Genomic DNA, 13,707 nt, shown 5'->3' with positions numbered 1-13,707 from the left:
GGGGCTGGAGAGGTGGGTGCAGCGGTAAGAGCACGTGCTGTTCTGGCAGAAGGCTGAGGTTTGGTTCCCAGCATGGACGTGAAGGCTCACAACTGTGCTGAAGTAGTTCTTAGGGTTGCCCCACCCTCCAAGGGTGCCCGACACACACACAGGACACACACATACATGCAGACAACATACTCATATGCACAGCAAAAATAAGTGTCTTATTTAAAAAAAAAAAACTATCCAGGCTTCATGGAGTCCTTAGCATTGAACAACAACAAAGAAGTTTGTTCAATGATGTGACTGAGGGTGTTGCTCGTTGGTAAAGTACTTACCTAACATACTTCCTGGGGGAAGGAAAGAAGAGAGGAAGGAAGATGGGAGGAGTATAGGAAGAGACAGACATTTGTCAAAGGAATGGGTATTAAAAGGCCTGAAACTTGTGGGGCCGGAACGAGGACATAAATGTGGTCTCTGGTGGCTTGGTTGAATGTCCTTGTTCCATGACATAGCCACTATGACTGTTGGTGTACTTTTTTTTTGCTTTTCTTGAACCTACCTACCTTTCCTTCCTTCTTTCTTTTTTTCTTTCTGTCAACACATTAGGTCACTGAGGATGACCTTGAACTCTTGATCATCTTGTCTCTCCCTCCCAAGTGCTGAAATTACAGGTGTTCACAACTGTTTGCCTGGCTCTTTTCTGGCCTTTTAAGGTAGGGTCTCATTACTTGTCATTCATGCTGGCCATGACCTAAGTGGTCTTTGGCCAACCAAATGCTGAGGTTTCAGGCATGTGCTACCATGCCCAGTTCCTCATTTTAAAAATAATAATTTTTTTGTTGTTTTCTTTTTTAATGATTTTTAGATTTTATACGTATGAAGTTTTTGCCTGCAGGTACATATGTGCACTATGTGTGTCTTGTGTCTATGGAGGCCAGAAGATGGTGTCCAGTCTCCTGGAACTGGAAAGCAAACATGTAGGTGCTGGGAATCAAACACGGGTCCTAGTCAAGAGCAGTAAGAGATCTAAACCACTGAGCCATCTCTTTAGTCCCTACTTTTTGGTTTTCTTAGACGGTGTTTCTCTGTGTAGCCCTGGCTGTCCTGGAACTCACTTTGTAGACCAGGCTGTCCTGGAACTCAGAGATCCACCTACCTTTGGCCCCTGAGTGCTAGGATTAAAGATTTATGCTCACACTCTGAGCTCTAGTAGAATTTTTTAAGATTTATTTTTATTAGGGCTGGAGAGGTGCTCAGGGGTCAAGAGCACTGGCTGCTCTTGCAGAGGAGCCAGGTTCAGTTCCCACATGGCAGCTCAAAACCTTCAGTAGTCCAACTCTAGGGAATCCCACGCCCTCCTCTGGCCTCTGAGGGAAGCCATGAAAGTGCTCCTACAGATTTGCAAGCAAAACTCACATATACATTTTTAACTTTAATTTTTTATTATTATTATTTTTAAGACTGGAGTGGGAGGTATGTGCACCTGAATGCGGGTGTCCTCAGAAGCTAAAGGCATTGGATCCCTTAGAGGTGGAGTTATGGGCAATGTAAACTTTCGGTCTGGTTGCTGGGAACCAATTTTGGGTCCTCTGCAAGAGTAGTCCACACTCTTAACTGCTAAGACCTCTCTCCAGCCCCTGTCTCCCCCAACCAGCTGTGAATTCATTTTTATTTCCGTGTATGCACATACACACATGCACACTGTGTATACCATGGCACGCATGTGGAGGTCAGAGGGCAACTTGTGGGAGCTGGCTCTGCCCTTCCACCACGTGGGTCCCCAGTCCTCGGGCCTGGCCTCGGATGCCTTCAGATCCATCTCCTCATGTCGTCTGCCTTTCGGGACGACGAAGCCGCGGTTTGCCTGTCTCCCACAGAACTGGGCTCCAGCACAGGTCCGGTCACACGTCCACCGCTGTTCTCATCAGCGTAAAGGATGGGCACAGCGGGGACGTCCACAGGAGAACGGGAGTCCAGGCCCCGTCACTGGACTCCAGGCTTGGTATCTCTCAGGGCCTCTCAGAGCCTGTCGCTTTTCCAAGTTAATGGGCATTAATGTGCTAGTTCTCTCAACAAAGCACTGTGGGGATTCAGGGTCCCTGCCCTGAGGCTGATGGGACAAAGAAGGGAAGGGAGTCCAGTAGTTCTGTGAGGGATAACCTTTAAAAACCTTCTGCACGGCTGGACTAAAAATAGTTTCTGGACCAGCAGAGAGTCCACACCTTGGAGAATAAAATCTCATTTTTACCTCACCTGTATTACACATGTGGAAGGGAAGTAGCATTTACTGAAATTCTGAAGGCATATCAACCCTTTATTCTAACAGGAGCCCTCCCAGGAGCCACTCCTAATATGTATCCACAGGTACATTAAAAGGTTAATCAGGGTTGTCTAGGACGCAAGAGCCGATGGACAACATGCATGTCCATGACAACCATTAACAGCCCAAAACAAGATGTGAGCTCCCTAACTGGTGGACACCATCTTGCCCTGGTATTCGCATCTAGTCCTGAACCAGAAGGAATTCAGTAAATATTTGCAGTGGTGGCGCACACCTTAGTCCCAGCACTCGGGAAGCAGAGGCAAGCAGAGCTCTGTGAGTTCAAGACAGCCTGGTCTATAGAAAAACCCTGTGGGGTGGGGGGAGGACAAGCATAGAAAGTTCCCTGATGTAAAAACAACAGCAGTTATCGCTGTGAAGTTGGGGGTTTGTTGGTTTTCTTGTTATTATTGTTGTTGAAATGTGGGCTCATGTAGCCCAGGCTAGCCTTGAACTCCTTCTGCTGCCTCCGCCTCCCAAGTTCATTTTAGTGATAGAACCCAGGGTCCTATGTATCTAGACAAGTGCTCCACACTGAGCTATATCTCAGCCCTGACTGTGAAGTGACCACCTTAAGTCCCTGTGCTTCATTCTGGTGAGTATATGTCATTTTTTAATTTTTAAAATACTTTAGTTTTCAAAATATACCATTGGACCTTGGAGACGATTCAGTGGGCCAAGATGCTAGCAGCTTGACCTGACAGTCTGACTTCCAAGTTGTTCTCTGATCTCTACACATGCACCATAATGCAAAGGCATATCCATGCATACACACACACACAATATACAAATTTAAAAATACACATATTTTTTAGAAGCCATAAACAAGGCCCCTTTCACCTCAAAAATTGGATGTAGAGGAACGTTAATTCAGAATATGGCTGTTCTGTCTGGCAAAAGATCATCCCTGTGTGTGATCTGGCTGGCAAGATCACATGCAAAGATTTGTGTGATCTAGGTAAAATACAAACACACCTTTAACCCAGGAGACAGAAGCAAGTAGATCTGAGTTCAAGGCCAGCCTGGTATAGAGCAAGTTTCAGGTAAAGAAAAGCTTAGATCCAGGCATAGTGGTACACACCACTTTAATCCCAAACAATGATGGTAAAGATAGTTTGTTGAAGGAAGTTTGAAAGTGATGTCTAATTGAGTGGTAGAAAGAGTGATGAATCAGAGAAAGACTTGACAGAAAGGATATAACCAACTCTCACAAGAAGAGAGAGGAAAGAGATGGTTCTTAAGGGGCACTGAGAGAGAGACAGAGAGGCAGTTTTACCCGGACAGTAATAGAGAGACAGGTTACAGAGAAAGAACTCAGGTGAAGACTGAATGAGCCAGAGAATGAGAAGGAGCCAGGAGTTTGGAGCAGATCGCTGTATATACTTTGGAGCCAAGCAGAGCAATTCAGAGGCTGAGAGAGAAGCCAGATTGAATAAGTCAGCTGGAAGAGAAGTTTGAGCCAGAACAGCGGAGTTGAACCAGCCAGCTCAGAGCTCTTGTTCTTAGAAGAACAAGAAAGGGTGAGCTTATTCGGCAGTGTAAGTCTCAGAGGCTGAAAATATTTTAGGCCTAGGTTAGATGGTACAGAGGCTAGAAGCTTCCTGGACTAGGCCTAGGTTAGCAGTAAGCCTCCAAGACAACAATTACCTCAGGAAAATAAAAGTTCCTTTTACAATTGAATCTTTTAGTTTAACTTTGTGTGTCAGAGATAGAGACAGAGATGTTCCCATGTGTGTGACTGCATGGATACATGTGCTATGTGACCCATGGGGAGTTTAGAGTCCAACCTCTGGGGGGGTTATGGGAATTGAACTGAGGTGGTCACATGTCTCGAGATGAGCCCTATCATTGGACCTAAAGTTTTAGGATCTTTTCTTGTTTTGTTTGTTTTGGTTTGTTTTGGTTTGTTTTGGTTTGGTTTGGTTTGGTTTGGTTTGGTTTGGTTTGGTTTGGTTTTGAGAATGGGTTTCTCTGTGTTGCTCTGGCTGTCCTGGAACTCACTCTGCAGACTAGGCTGGCCTCAAACTCAGAGATCCACCTGCCTCTGCCTCCCGAGTGCTGGGATGAAAGTTGTGCCCCACCACCACCCAATGAGTTTTAAGATCTTAATAACGGGAGAAAGAATCCTGTTTATTTGAGAAAGAATCTTTGTAGTGCTGACTGGCCCGGAACTCATTGTGTAGACCAGGCTGGCCTCAAACATGCAGAGGTCTATCTGCCTCTGCCTCCCAAGTGCTAGGCATAAAGGCACGAGCAACCACACCCAACAAAAAGAGCATTTATTGGGTGTTGATTGTGTAGCAAGCGCCAAGCCCAATTCTCTCGCATACTTTAACCTAATGTGATGTGACTGTGGGCTGCCAAAACTGACAGGAGCTAGAGTAGCCAAGAGACAAGCCTGTGGGCATGCCTGGGAGAAACTTTCAAGATTAGGTTAATGAGGTGTGGCTAATGCCGTTCCATGGGCTCTAGTGGTGCATGCATAAAGAGAGAGCCAGCTGAGTACCAGCATCTGTCTCCATCTGCTTATTGGCTGCAGATGCCTGTGGCCTGCCACCTCAAGCCCTTGCTGCCAGGACTTCTCTGCCATGAAAGACAGTATGTAGCCTTCCTTAAATTGTTTTTTATCAGTTATTTTATCACAGCAGTAAGAGGAGTAACCAAAATAACCTAACTTTACCTATTCAATGGGATTAAAATTGTTTTGTAATGGCTAAAGCAGACCTTAGAGAACCCCATGCCTTGCAGTGAGAACATATGTCTTTCGGTGAAGAACATTACCTGCTGCCGGGCAGTAGTAGCGCACACCTTTAATCAGCGCTTGGGAGGCAGAGGCAGGCGGATCTCTGAGTTCCAAGCCAGCCTGGTCTACTGAGTGAGTTCCAAAATAAGATTACTTCTAAGAGATCTGGGCTCAGTTTTTATTTTTCTAATTTGTGAGAAAGAATTCCACTCTATAGCCATCATTTGCCCGGGACCCACTATGTGCTGGGATTAAAGGCATTCGCCACCACACCCAGCTCAATGTCCTCATTTGTAAGGTTAACAGTGTGCCTCATTTAAGGGGTTGGCATTAGGAATCCAATGAAAGACACGGGGAAGGCACTTCACACAGGGGCTAGCACATTGTGGGTACTCAGCAAGTAGCAGACATAATAATTATAACCAGCGTCATAATTATTCTCAGCGTGATTTCCTCTACCATCAGCAGATGGGTCACACTGATCAGGGCATCAACCTGCATCTAAAGACCTACAGGCAGCTTTCCTATTTGTTTTTCTTGCTTGCGGGAAGTGATGGTATTGGCAAAGAAGCACTCTGCCAGTGTACTGCTTCCAGCCTTAATTATTTGTATTAAATTGTTTTTCTTGTTTGTGTTTATGTGTATGAACACACATGCAGAGGTCAGAGAACGGCTTTCAGGAATCAGTTCTCTTCCTCAGCACGTGGGTTCTGGAGACCGAACTCAAGTCACTAGGCTTGGCAGTGAGCGTCTTTACCTGCTGAGCCATCTGGCTGGCAATGGCCACAAGCATTTCAATTGAGTTATGCAATCCAGGCCAGCTCTAGGTTAGGCCAAGTTCTGTCTGTGAGGAGTCACATGATCCAGTTATGTGTATGCAGCCAAAAAAATGTCTCTTTGAGAACAATGGTCAGAATAACGAGGTCTTTGCATTAATGGGAGACCTAGACAAGGGTTCCATTTCTGTCTATTCCAGGCACAGCAGTCCCTCTGGCACCTAAAGGACAAGAACACTCAGCTCTGCTGAATAGGTCACCCCAAAATTACCTACATCCACTTTAAAGCTGCTAATACATGCAGCCAACTCACATAGGACACAGAGCAGGGTCTATCTCCCAGAGGAGGAGCCAGAGGTTGGCTGGCCTCGGACCCATCAGAGAAAACCCCAAATTTCACAAGCCAGAATGAGCCTGGACACCTTCTTAAAGATTTAGGAATGGCAACCACATCATGAATGTTAGCGGGAGAGGAGAAAAGGTCAGAGACCCAACTGATTGACCATCGCTCTCAAAATCCAAGATGTACAGAGCCCAGTGCCAGCCCTAGAGGGAAGTATACAATGGCTTCTGCTCCCAGAAAGCTTCTAGGTTTGAGGTGTAGCTCAGTGGTACAGTACTTGCCCAGGGGAAAAAAGAGCTTCTATACCAGACACTAGAAATGCACTGTCTCATCCTGATAAACGGGCTGGCCTTGGCTTTACATTCATTATTTTTTAATCTTAAAAACACACACACACACACACACACACACACACACACAGGTAGTATCATACAAGTCTGAAGCAACAGTGGTCTCTGTAACCAAATAGAAATCAGTTCAGTTAGAGTCAGAATCTTCTTAGCTGCATGACTTAAGAAAAGTTTCATGCAGGGCTGGAGAGATGGCTCAGCAGTTAAAAGCACTGGCTGCTCTTCCAGAGGACCCAAGTTCAAGTCCCAGCACCCACATGGCAGCTCACAACTGTCTGTAATGCCAGTTCCAGAGGTCTGACACACCCTCACACAGGCAAAACACCAAGGCACATAAACTAAAAATAAACAAGTTATTTAAATAATAAAAGCAATCTTATTATTCTAGGTTGTCTTTTACCATGAACATTTATTTATATGCTAATATATAGTTGTGCCTTTTTTCTTTTCCTTTGTTCTTTTTGGTTTGTTTATTTGTTTATTTTTAATTTATTGAATTTTACTCTATGAGCATTAGTTGGCATGAGGATATCAGATCCCTTGGAACTGAAGTTATAAACAGTTGTGAGCCGCCATGTGGTTGCTGGGAATCGAACCCCAGTCCTCTAGAAGAATAGACAATGCTCTTAACCACTGAGCCATCTCTCCAGCCCCTGTTCATTTGTTTTTTGATCCAGGGTCTTACTGATAGTCCAGGGTGACCTAAAACCCATAGCAATCCTCCTGCCTCCTGAGCAGACCTCCTGAGTGCTTAGCATTAAAAGCATGTGTCACCACACCCAGCCTTTTACTTTTTCTTCTTTTTGTTTTCTTAATTAAAAAAAAAAAAAAGTTTTATTTTTATTTGTGCCTTTCTGTGAGGACCTATGCCGGTGCTCACAAAGGCCAGAGGAGGTGTCAAGTCTCCTGGAGCTGGATTCACGGGCACTTGTAAGCCACCCCAATGTGGGTACAGAGAATAAAACTCAGGTTAGCCACTAAGCCATCTCACCAGCTCCTCCCACCCTTATTTCTTATGTTTCCTTACATTTTATTTGCAAAAGGTAATAAATAAAATGGCTGTACCTTTCAACTAGAAGAAACTCTAATAAAGTGAGTCAAACTTTTAAAGGCGATCTACTTGGGAGCAAAGATTTCTATTTCATAGGAAAGGGACTCTCATCACACAGGCCTCCCTAATGCAATGGCATGTCTTTTTTTTTTTTTTTTAATTCCTCCAGACGCTATCATTAAGAATTTCAGAAGCATATCAACTCTATATTTTTTGAAAGTCTCAAACATGAGTACACTGTATTTTTATCATTCCTATCCGTCCAATTCTTCTCATGTCCTCTTCCACTATATCCCCTTCTCAAATTCATGTCCTCTTCTTCTATAATTATTTATACATATACACACACGCCTCCCCCGAGTCCAGTAGTTGTTACCCAAATGTACACGGGTATACGACTGACCACTTAGGCTTGAGTGAGCTATCTGGGGGCTCATCCCTAAAGAAAACTGACTCTCTCTCCTTCAGTAGCCCTTACTGCTCTTTGATGTGGGTGAGACCTTTTGAACCTTTCACCCATCCATGTCGGCATGTCAACTTAGTGCTCAGGCAACCATATTGCTGAGAGTTCATGGCAGCAACATCCCTATCAGATCCAGAAGACTATCTCATAGCAATTCCCTCGGTCCTCTGGCTCCCACAATCTTTCCAACCCCTGTTTATCTACCTTCCCTTGGTCCTGGGTATAAGGGCTATGTTATGGGTGTCCAATCTGAGACTGGGCACACCAATGTCACACTCATTTTCTGCTCCTTGACCAGCTGTGGCTCTGTGAAATGCCCCTTTGATGAGCAATAAGAGCTGTACTTAGAAAGCACACAAATTTAGATTTAACGTCTTTTTTGTTTTGTTTTGTTTTTCAAAACGGGGTTGTTCTGTGTGTAGCCCTGACTGCCCTGTCCTAGAACTCCCTCTGTAGGCCAGGCAAGCTTCAAACTCACAGAGATCCACCCGCCTCTGCCTCCTGAGTGCTGGAATTAAAGGCATGTATCACCACGCCCAGCTTCTTTTTCCTTTCTTAAGACAGGGTCTCACTGTGTTGCCCAGGATATCCCTGAATGCCTGGGCTCAACAGATCCTCTTGTTTAAGTCTTTTGAGTACTTGAGATTACAAGTTTGTTCCACTCTGGTCATCTTTATATACACATATATCTTTTAAAAAACAGAATCTCAGCCAGGCATGATGGTCCAGGCCTTTAGTCCCAGCACTGGGGAGCAGAGGCAGCTAGATCTCTGTGAATTCCAGGACAGCCAAGGCTACACAGACAAACCTTGCCTCAACAAACAAACAAACAAAAATAACACTAATAATCTCTGTATGGCAGGTAACTTTCCCACTTTGAATAAAGACTTACTTCAAGATTAGCTACTGTCACTGTCAGTATGGTCAGCCAAATTAGGAAAGGAACAGAAAGAGAAGGGCATTTTCCTGGTAGGTATCCCTCTCTCTTCTCAGGGCCCAAGCTAGTCCTGGCACGAGATCTGCACACACAATGGGCCTCTCTAAGCAGCAGACAGAGGCATGTTGACTGCCAGCTTGCACCCGGGCTCTGGGCACAAGCATATCTCTGTGGCTGAGAACAGGCTCAGAAGATTTGTCAGATCTCTGACTTAGCAGAAAAAAGTTCTAGGCGGCAGGCCGGGGTGGCTGAGGCCCAGCCGAGCCCCCAGCTCAGGCCAGGAGAGGAAGGCTATGGGAAACACCCGGAGTTTACCGGTGACACCCATCCTTCCAGGACACCCTCAGAGGATTCTCTATCCACTAAGCTGCCTTGCCAAGCTCACATCCAAATGACAGGCGTGCCTTCCATGGCTCTTCAGGCAGCCTTGGGAGTAGGTTGGAGATGTAGAAGTCCAGAACAATGGAGCCAGTGATTGGGCTCTCAGGGAACCTAGGCCCCAGAAAGCACCTAAGAGCCCTGGTTCAGAGTGGGGAAATCGAGTGCATTTAACCATATATACTCAACATCTCAAGGAACAAGCACGACACGGCCTCCTTCTGTGCCCTAGGCTTTCCAAATCCCTCCTGCAAGCCCAGTTCCTCACCCAATACCCCTCCCGCCATTTCAGCCTATGGTGCTGCCTTAGGAGGACTGCCCCTTTCCATGGTGCCATCGGCCAGGAGACCAGACCAAAAAGAGACCAGAGGGCTGGGAATAGAGCTCTGGCAGATAACCGCCTAGCAGGTGTGAGCCTTTAAGTTCAGTTGCAGCACTCCATCACCACAGCAACATCACAACAGGGAGCCAGAGAGAGGAAAGGGGAGAATAGGAATTCCAGTAAGAAAAACTGTAAAGCAGAACACAGTGATTAAGATATATAATCCTAGCCAGGCATTGATCCATGCCTTTAATCCCAGCACTCAGGAGGCATGAGGCAGGCGGACCTCTGAGTTCAAGGCCAGCCTGGTCTATAGTGTGAGTTCTAGGACAGCCAGGGCTACATAGAGAAACACCGTCTTGGAAAAAATAAAAAAGACATATAATTCTGATAGTCCAGAGGTTGGGGCAACAGGATTGTAAATTCAAAACCAGCCTGGGCTAAACAGTAAGACTCTATCCCCCAAAAAACTTAAACAGAACCAGATATAATGATGTACTCCATTAATCTCAGCACCTGGGAGGCAGAAGCAGGCATGACTGTGAGTTCAGGACCGGCCTGGTCTACACAGTGAGACCCTGTCTCAAAAATAAATAGATAGACAGACATACAGATAGATAAGCAAGCAGATAGATAGATAGATAGATAGATAGATAGATAGATAGATAGAAGAAGCCAAGCATGGTGGCTGGAGGGACTGGAGTGAGGTCTGGCAGTTCAGAACTCATACTATCCTTCCAGAAGACCCAAGTTCAGTTCCAAGCACCCACACAGGATAGTAACTCCAGCTCTAGGGAGTCTGACACCGCTGGCTTCCAAGGTCACCTACACTCACATACACAAATGCATATATAGACACATACTCATAATTAAGCACAATAAATATGTTTTTAAAAATCCAGGCATGATAGTACAGCCTATAATCTCCACATTCAAGAGATAAAGGCAGGGGAATCAAGAGTTGAGTCAGCCTGGGCTACCTGAAACTACATGAAATAACCAAACATAAGATGAAGGTGTGGGAGGAAATGTTCTAAGTATCCTTTTTGTTAGTATTCTTTGTTTGTTCTTGAGGCAGAGTCTCACTCTGTAGGCTTTGGCTGATCTGAAACCATGCATACCCAGCTTTCCTCCCTACTTAGAGACCGATCTGAGAGTGAAGATGTGTACCACACACCGTGTGTGTGTGTGTGTGTGTGTGTGTGTGCGCGCGCGCGCGCGCGCGCGCACCACATGTGTGAGGCTGCCCGCAGAGGCCAGATGAGCGCTTTGGATCCCTAGAGCTGGAGTGACAGGCACTGATATGGATACTGAGAACTGAACTTGGGTCCTCTAAAGAAGCATCAAGTACTCTCAATCCTGAGCTGAGTTCCAGGATTGCCATGGCTAAAAAGAGAGGCCCTGTCTCAAAACCAACAACAAACAAAAAGCTTCAAACAGCAGACACTAAGGAGCTTTAACATCGCTGCAACATCGCTGCAGTCCCAGGGGCACGTTCGTCTGCATAAACTCAGCCCTATCTTCCTGCCATTTTCTTTTCTTACTTTATCCCACCAAACCATAAGCTAAAAATGAACTACTCCCTTAAAAATTACAACAAGCCAAGCATGGTGGCCCGTGCCTTTAATCCCAGAATTCGGGAGGAAGAGGCAGATGGATCTCTGAGTTTGAGGACAGCCTGGTCTACAAAGCAAGTCCAGGACAGCCAGGGCTCTGTTACACAAAGAAACCCCACCTCAAAGAGAGCAAATGTGACATTTTAATTGCAAGTCAATTCTTTTAAATCACATCACTAGCTATAAACAACAAAATAACAAGAACTGTGATGGGAAAGTCTCTCTCATATCCATAGCATGTATGGTCCTGTTTGTCGACTGTGCTGTTAAAGTTTGATTGTTAGGGCTGGGGGCATATCTCACTGGTAGAATGTTGCCTGGCAGGCCAGAGGCCCTAGAAACATGACTCTTTAAATTTTCTTTTTATTAGATTTATTCATTTTTTATGTATTTTGTTTGTATATATGTATGTGCATCACTTGCGTGCTCGGCTCCCCCGGAAATCAGAAGAGGGTGTTGAATTCCAGGAACTGGAGTTTCGGATGGTTGTAAACCACCACATAGATGCTGGGAACCAAACCCTATTGTCTTGAAGAGGAGCAAGTGCTCTTAACTGCTGAACCATCTCTCCACCCCAACAAATTATTATTATTTTATTATTATTATTATTTTCCTTCACACAGGGTCTGACTATGTAACTCTAGCTGACCTGGAACTGCCTATGTAGACCAGGCTAGCATTGAACTCACAAAGATCTTTCTGCCTTTGCTTCCTGAGTGCTGGGATTAGAGTGGAGTGCTGGAATTCACTGCCTCAGACCCAGCCTTTATTATATATCACATATATAACTGATTGTTTATATATACATATTTATTTATTCATATGCTTTTAAGGACTAACATTCTAGACTGAGTCCTTTTTTTTTAAACATTTATTTATTTATTATGTGTACAGTACTCTGCCTGCATGTACACCTGCACACCAGAAGAGAGCACCAGATCTCATTATAGATGGTTGTGAACCACCATGTGGTTGCTGGGAATTGAACTCAGGACCTTTGGAAGAGCAACCGGTGCTCTTAACCTCTGAGCCACTCTCCAGCCCGACTGAGTCCTTTTTAAGTATTAAAAGAAAGCTGGGCAAAGGTGGTGCACACCTTTAGTGCCAGTACTCAGGAGGCATGGTGGCACATGCCTGCAATCCCAGCACTCTGGAAAGCAGAGGCAGGAGGATCTCTGCAAGTTCGAGGCCAGCCTGGTCTGAAACAAAGAGACATTGTCAAATCCAAACCAGGTAAAACAAAACCACTACACACAAAGAAATGCATAAAATATATTAATGCTAGTTAAAGATATGCCTAAAATATAAAATAAAATGAAAATGAATGGGAGTTGGGGTCTTGGGCCACAAGAATGGCAAAGGTGAGGGTCTGGGGCTATTGCTCAGTGGTTAAGAGTGGGTCTAAGTGACCAGGCATGGTGACGTACACCTGTGATCCCAGTACTCAGGAGACAGAGGCAGGTTTATCTCTGTGAGTTCAAGGCCAGTCTGGTCTACAAATCGAGTCCAAGACTGCCAAGGCTACACAGAGAAACCCTGTCTCAAAAACAAAACAAAACAAGCAAAAAAAAAAAAAAAAAAAAAGAGTGGGTCAAAAACCTAGGCCCTCTGCACAGTTGTGCACTTGGGTCTTCTTGTGGGACGCCTAAATCAGGAACAGGGCCTGTCTCTGACACTGTTGCCTGCCTTTGGATCCCTTTTCTCTGACGAGGCTGCCTCATCTAGCCTCAACAGAAGATGTGCCTTGTCGTACAGCAACTGGATATGCCAGGGCTCATTGATATCTATAGGAGCCCCCCCCCCTTCTGAAGGGAAGGGGAAAGAGAGGTGAAGGGGGTGGGAAGGTAAGAAGAAGGGTCTGGGAGGAGAGGAGAGAGGGGAAGCTTCGATTGCAGCATAAAGTAAATAAATAACTTAGTTAAGTGTATTAATTATTTTTTATTAATTAATAAAAAAGTAATGCAAAAGAAAGAGTGAGTCAAAAAAGAACAAAGGTACTATGCACAGACACAGTGCATAGACATACAGACAGGCTAAACATCCATTCAAAATAAGATAAAAATAAATCTTTAAAATGGCAAAGGTCATGGCTGGGAGGTGGTGGCACGCGCCTTTGATCCCAGCATTCAGGATGCAGAGGCAGGTGGACCTCTGCGAGTTTGAGTCCAGCCTGGTCTACAAAGCGAGTTCCAGGACAGCCATAGCTACACAGAGAAACCCTGTCTCGAAAAACAAAATAATAAAAAGTGGCAAAGGTCACCCAGGGTCCCAAAGCCTCTTTACTTCAGTGTCATCGTGGAGACCCTTCGGACAAACCTGGCAGGATTTGGGTCTGGCACTGAGCTCAGCAGCTTTGCTAACCATGGCACTGTCCATCGGCCCCCACCATCTCTCAGTTCCTATTCTGGGCAAGAAGCCAAACA

At 45.2% G+C, this 13,707-nt stretch overlaps 1 protein-coding gene across 2 annotated transcripts in view; it reads right to left on the bottom strand.

The window, feature by feature from the left end:
- Nucleotides 1–13,707, bottom strand: part of Snta1 (syntrophin alpha 1) — a 31,468-nt gene that overhangs the window by 12,890 nt on the left and 4,871 nt on the right. The gene's annotated exons all lie outside the window — the stretch shown is intronic.

The sequence above is a fragment of the Meriones unguiculatus genome, chromosome 4 (genome assembly GCF_030254825.1).
Source record: "Meriones unguiculatus strain TT.TT164.6M chromosome 4, Bangor_MerUng_6.1, whole genome shotgun sequence".
NCBI classification, from domain to species: domain Eukaryota; kingdom Metazoa; phylum Chordata; class Mammalia; order Rodentia; family Muridae; genus Meriones; species Meriones unguiculatus.
The sequence above is the reverse complement of the archived record's forward strand: the minus strand, read 5'-3'. Positions and strand labels throughout refer to the sequence as shown.